At 49.9% G+C, this 6,793-nt stretch overlaps 1 protein-coding gene across 2 annotated transcripts in view; it reads right to left on the reverse strand.

The window, feature by feature from the left end:
• The window catches only part of CD151 (CD151 molecule (Raph blood group)), a 29,396-nt gene extending 27,462 nt beyond the window's left edge, over nucleotides 1-1,934 (reverse strand). For both annotated transcript variants that reach the window (XM_084287887.1, XM_084287884.1), the window contains exon 1: nucleotides 1,802-1,934. The gene's annotated coding sequence lies outside the window, so the exon portion shown is untranslated. The remainder of the gene's footprint in view (nucleotides 1-1,801) is intronic.
• Between the last annotated feature and the right edge of the window lie 4,859 nt (nucleotides 1,935-6,793).

Raw genomic sequence — 6,793 nt, forward strand, 5'->3', positions numbered from 1 at the left:
AGCCATCAGCCGCCCAAACATGCGGCAGTTTTGGAATAAAGCATGCTTTTTGCAGAAATATAGCACATGGACAGAAAGATGTTCAGATCAGGAACTCAAAGACATCATTAGGACAGTACGGAGCAAGGGTGTAATCTCAGGAGAGTTACACACAGGAGCCCTGAGCCTGCCAGCTTCTCCTCCTGACAGCCCAAGCTCTCAGCAAGGATACCAGACTTAAAACACTGGAGTCTTTGAGCAGCTGTAGCGAGCCAGAGCAGAAACTCATACATGCGGGGCACTGCTAAGTCTTTGACCCATCACCAGATGCCTCAGGTAAAGCACAAGTGATGCTGCCCCAAACATTGCCCAGCTTCCAACAATTTTTGGATTGGGGTCTTCTCGTCCTAGACACACAAACACTTGGCAACGAGTGCAGATGAACGACAGGCTGTGTCAAACAAAGATGTATCAGTACTTTCCTTAAAGTCGCTCCTTTTATTCATACAAGTCTGATGTTATACTAGGAATTTAGACCCGAGTTTATGCAAAAGACTACTAGGCTTTTGCAAAACCTGCTTTATGTGAATCCAACCGCTTCCCATGCATGCTAAGCCCTGCTTACCCAGCAGTTGTCACACTGACACCTAGTACTGCCCGTGGTCACAGTCAGCATCCCAACTGGTTGGATGCAGAGACGTTTTACATGGCTCCTTGTCTCTCCACCTCAGCCCACAACAGTGCAGCAGAGATGGATGCTACGCTCTCCCCATCACAAGTCATTATCTTTGGCAGCAGTAAGAGTCCAACAGGACCGGGATGGACTTTTTTCTGAATGGCAACACGCTACTGACACCCAGGTAGCATCTGACACACCAAAAGATCCCCCAAGAACCCAGGCAACAGCCTCACAGATGGCAAAGGAAACGTATTTTGGCAAAAGGGACTTGTTTCGAAACTGGTTCAACAAAATGGCAGCCCCTGGGCATTACTTCTGATGGGTAATGACATTTTAATTAAACCCTGCTCTAGCAGACACAGCCCAAGCTCTCAGAGCAAGGAAGAAAGCAGTTTAAAGGGACGGAGGAAGCACAGCAAGGCACTTTATGGGATGCTATAGAGTAGCCTGAAATAAAAGGTAAACAGCTTTAAAATCCAACAGGATACTGCAACAGGTTAATCACAGGAGACCTCGAGAAGTCAGATTTTATTTTTATGTTATGTTTACAGCAGCTTACACTCTTCATAAGATGACCTGGAGCAAAAGGCTACTGGGCAGGATCCCTCACGGCAAAGATCCCTCACGGCAACAGCACTATGGGGCACTATGGGGCACTATGGGGCACTATGGGGCAGCAACCACGCACCGCTGGCGCGGATTCAGCCTCGGCAGGAAAGCAGAGGCTCAGTGCCTGCGCCTTCCAGTAAGCCTCTCTCCCCCGCTTCTGCCTCCCCCAGCCCTGCCAAGTTTAACCTAAAGTCCAAGCCTTATTTTCGCAAAAGAGTGCCTTAGCTGGAGAAAGGAGAAGTACTGTTTCACAAGATTACAGCTATATTGAGCACCGTCCTAACGCACAGACCGCGCAAAGCTCCTGAAGCCCTCCGCGGTCAAGAAAAAGGAAAACACCTTTAGAAACACTGCACAGCACAGCGTGAGTGCTGTGCCCAACGCTGACTTTTGGCGACCACCGACCCGGCACACCAGCCCCCTCCCCGCCCGATGGCCGCAGGCTGTACCCCTGCTCCCCCTTCCCCCTGTCCCCGTCGCCCCCCGCCGCCCCTCAGCCCGCCCGGCCGCCATTTCGGGGCCGCCCCGCCTCACCCCTCAGCGCCGGGCCGCGGAGCTCCTCGGGGCGCGGGCAGGGAGGGAAGGCAGGGCGGCAGCAAGGCGGGGAGGAGGAGGCAGAGAGGGCGGCCCGGCTCGGCACGGCTCGGCTCGGCTCTGCCCAGCCCAGCCCCGGGACACCCAGCGGGCGCCGCCGCCCTAACAGGCTGCAAGAGCGCGCTGGTAGCAGCGACCTCTGCCTCTCGCCACCTTTACCTCAGCCGCCGTTCCCCGTTGCCGCAGGCACCACATTGCAGCGAACTCCAGCTCTTTTTCAGATTTATTTATTTTTTTTTTTTTTTTTTAAGGCTCGTTAAAGAGTTTTCCGTGAGACACCCTGTACATCAAGCCCTGACTGGCACGTTGCCTCATCCTTCCATTACCTCACTTCGACTTCAGTCCAAACACTTCTCCAGGAACAGCCCAGTCCCGGGAGATCCTCCCCAGTGACTGCCCTCCTGGGACCAGTCCCAGAGCCCAACCCGGTGGCTGAGGGGCCTCACGGATTTTTAGGGGTAGGTGAGAAGAGAGGAAGAAAACCTACCTACCAGACCTACCTCCTCAGTCTGAAACCTAGAGACCCGTGTGCCCAACTAAGCAATCGCTTCAACAAGTAAAGCACTTAATACAACAAGTAAGGCACTTAATAAACTGATACCACACTTCTAAGGCAAGACAGCCAGCTGAAGAAGCCCTGTACAGACCGCTATGAGAGACTTTCTCCACTATGGTTTTGTTCAGCATTACTTAGCATCATCCCATTCACAGTGATCAGAGGGAAGGGATAGGTTTAAAGAATAGGGATCACGTTATACCAAAACAGCCTGCCTCACACAGAGCTGGGCAGGACGAGTAAAATGTACAGGTATGGGTTTTTCCGTGCCTCCGAAAGTGAAAACAAAATGGCATGAGAGTTACGTGTGAAGTACAGGCAGCATTATAAAAAGACCGCCAGGGGAAAAAAAAAAAAAAGAACAAAACAGCTCCCATCTCCCCTCTGCCCTAAACTAAGCTTTAGTTTAGGGCTCCTGGAGAGCCAAGTGATTAAACAGAGCCCCAGGGGATCAGCTCACACTCTGACACCGAGATTTCTTGCAGAGGGCGTGTGGCAGAGCCAGGAGGCAGCAGCACAAGCACAGGCACCAACCGCAGCCCCTAGCCCTCCTCGGTGCGGTGCTGAGCGCTCCTGCTCCTGGCTGCTGCCTTCTCCCCATGTGCCTGGAGATTTCATGTGCAAACAAGAAAGAGATCAGCCTCCCACCCTGGCAGATTTGGGTCAGCAAACGGGCAGGATTAGATACAACTGCTGTCTATGTGGCAGTGGCGTGCTCGGGGAAGCCTGCACATAAAGGCGGGCTATACCACAGAAACCCCTTTTCCCCCGGTTCCTCAGTTCATTACAGGAGTATGCAGGAGCCCAGCAGCAAGGTCACATCACTCAGGGAACGGCACTGCAGGGCTTTTCTGCAGCACTTTGCCATTTCAGCGCTGGCTGTGGTTGCTGCTGTCTCACCTGTAGGACCCACCACCGCTACCTCTACCCAGAACTGCACAAATGTAATCCCTGTGAACATTTAATTATACATTAACCTTGTAAAAAAAACTCAATTTACTGTAATTTTCATAGTTCTACCATAGCCTAGTCACTTCAGAAGAAGCAGGCAACTCTTGTGCTTGCAGGATCAGGGCCTTATTAAACTGCTTGGCTTGATACGCACTCAAAGCATGCCTGCGGGCCTGGGGAGTCTGGAGCCGGATTACTCCAACTGCACCAACCGAAAATTCACCGTGACTCAGAAACAGATAAGTAACGAGCAGGCTGAGCGAGCTAACCAAGCTGCAGCACTGTGGATCTTACTGGAGCTGAGCAGATTTACAAATAGAGTATTTAAGGGCAGATAGCACAAGCTACAAGATACATTTAAACCCAAAGCTTAAGTATTTTTTTCTGTATATATCCATATATATATGTATGCACTAAGCAATTAACAAGTAAAGAGTGTGAAAGTATGTGAACACTAGATGGTAAGGGTCAGAAAATAATCCAGGAAGAGACTGCGTGGTCCCTATAGGAACAGATTAAATGTGTTTAGGTGGAAACTATCTTTTGGAGTTCCAGCTGCAGGAATAAAGTGGTTCTACAGTGGCTGGTGAGCGCCTGTGAGCAGCTGCACCTGGCATGCCTCGGGGTGCCAGCAGCACCCCAGGAACAAGCTGCCAGAAAGGAGCAGAGGCTCTCCATGAAGCCAGAGTGAAAAAGCCAGCTGCATGTGCTTAATCACTGATGGATGGTGCAAGCCTTTGCAAGGGGAACCCTGCATTGCCCAGTTTCTTTCCAGGCACCCTGGTCAGCCCCTCAAGGGCTCCAGTCCCAAGCAGAAGGCACGTGAGGTGGGTGGAAGATGCTGCATGTCTCCAGTTTGTTCAAGTGGAGGTGACAGCAGAGAGTCAGGATCCTCAAGTGCCCTTGTGTTGTTTTTGTTTTGTTTTGTTTTGTTTATTTTCTAGCAATGCCATTTATCATTCCCCAAGCTGAGTACATTTCCCCCCAGTATCTTACCCATCGCAGTCACAGGCAGCAGAAAGCAAACATCCCAAGCTTTTTGGATTCCTACATTTGTCCCATGGGAAAGCTTTAAGCCTAGTCCCATGGCTTACTGCGCTCTCTTCAGCCCTGTTTTGCCTTTTGAAATAGAAGCTGTCAGGCTAATCCTGTTGTGCTTATCCTTAACGTATTAACACAAAAAAAGACAAGTGAAACACAAGGCAGAGCAGGGTCCCTTTGCCTGCGTGCAGGGCTTTGTGGGACTGTGGCTGCTTGTCAGAGCAGCTGTTTTTTTCTCCTTTGCTCCTAGCTCTGCTTGTGTACACAGCTGCACCGTCGCATGTGCCAGGATAGGCTTCTCAGGCTGTAAGTGTATTTTCTTGTGATAGGATTCCAAAATGCTTTACAGATTATATGCAAAAAGTCGCCTGTCCACTAAGAGACCGCAGCCAACGCAGTGCAGGAATAAGCCCCCAGGCAGGGTCTATTTTTCATCCTCCCTTGTCTCATACCACCTTAGGGTATCACTATTACTTGCTTTTTATTTATGTTGGAGTTTCCATCAGTCACCTGCAGAGTGTGGCTGCTCCCAGGGCTCCCATTCAGAGGCAGGAGAGAGTCTGATGAAAGCCTGATTTTGGCTGGGATGGAGTTAATTGTCTTCATAGTTGCTGTATGGTGCTGTGCTTTGGATTTAGGATGAGAATAATGCTGATAACACGCTGGTGTTTTCATTGTTGCAGGGTAGCGCTTACACAGAGCCAAGGACTTTCCTGCTTCTCATGCTGCCCTGGCAGCAAGGACGTGCATCAGGGGCTGGGAGGGGACACAGCCAGCACAGCTGCCCCGGAGTGACCAAAGCCCTGTTCCATAGGGCACCATGCTCACCAATAAAAGCCTGAGTAAGGAAGGAGGAAGGGGACATGTTAGGAGTGACGCTGTTCGTCTTCCCAAGAAACCATTACATGTGATGAGCCCTGCATTCCTGGAAGTGGCTGAACATCTGCTGCTGATGGAAAATAGCATGGGTCTGGCATTCAGAATAAACCCCACCCTGGTGCTTACTGTCGTCCAAGTGCGACCTGCTCAACCTCTGTGCCACTTTGTCATGGGTGAAACAAAACTCCACCTTGTCCCTGCTAAAAAAAGGTATAGTTAACTGCTCCCTGTGCTGGCTGTAGCAGGAGAAATGAGTATTAATTGCTTTGGCCAGAGCTACAGGTAGATAGTTCTGTAAATACACAAGTGTATCGAAACAAACATAGGGCACAGGGATTAAGAAATACGAAATTCCTAACTCTGTTGAGCAGGATGTATGGGATATTATTAAATACGTCTAGTTCTACACGTGTAGATGCAAGGAGACAACATGCCCTCTAGGAAGGCTCTGTAATGGCCCTGGTTCTCCCAGTTCCTTCTTCCCTGCTCTGCCTTCCCTATCAGCCGGGCTCTGGCTGCTTTAAAGAGAAAAAAAAAAAAAAAAAAAAAAAAAAAAGACAGGAGACAAATTGTTCTTGTGCTGCCCCTGAAACAAGGGGTTCTGAGCAACTTTCTCCCTGCTTTCATAACTTACAAACCTCCTGTGTGTGCCACCACCGGGGACAGAGCACTCAGCACTTCCTGAGCGCTGTATGCTACAGTGGGCAACTAGAAAAGGCAAACAAATCTCCTGCAGCTCCTGAAAAAAAACTCTTTCAACACAACCATTTGCAAGACAGCATGTCTTTATTGTCTGCACTCTGCTTGCACACTAAGAAAACATACTTAAGGTTGTACTCCAAAAAAAAAAGAAAAAAGGGGTAGTTCTTTGTTTTTACTGTAGTATGGCAACACTGATGATGGTAATACACACAGTGTCCCATCCTCGTGTGCCAGCTACATTTCACTCCTTTATCTTTCATGTGTTTTGCATGCAGCGTGGGGGGTGCACGTTCAGACCACGTTAGCAGCCTGGATGCTGCTCTCTTCCTTCTGCAGCAGCTTCCCAAATCCCGCCGGGATGCTGCTGCAGTAAGTAAATGTTAGCGTTATTGATGTGCCTGGACCAAAAACACCAGCGCTCGGTGCCGCTTCCTGGTCCCTGCAAGGCATGTGTGCAGTTAAACCCACCAGCTGTACAACAGCATGAGCCCCAGCCAGCCAGCAGCAAGGACTGAGCAGAAACGTAATACATTTTACCTACTCCTACTTCTTTTAATCAGGAATCTGGCTCTTCCCGAGAGAATCTTCCTCTTTGCTTTCAGGATTAAATGGCAAAGGGAGGAACCCTGGAAATTCTTTGTAATGCTGATGGGCTGTAGGTGACTCAGAGCACATCGCTGCCTGGGACGTTCCCAGAAAAACTTGTGCCATAAACAGACATTCGGGGTCAGAGTAAATGCCTTATCCCCAGAGAGGAAAGCTGCATTATCATGGCGTGTGCCCAAGATTTCAGTCACATGCAG

Source organism: Netta rufina (genome assembly GCF_964035555.1).
Source record: "Netta rufina genome assembly, chromosome: 5".
Taxonomy (NCBI): domain Eukaryota; kingdom Metazoa; phylum Chordata; class Aves; order Anseriformes; family Anatidae; genus Netta; species Netta rufina.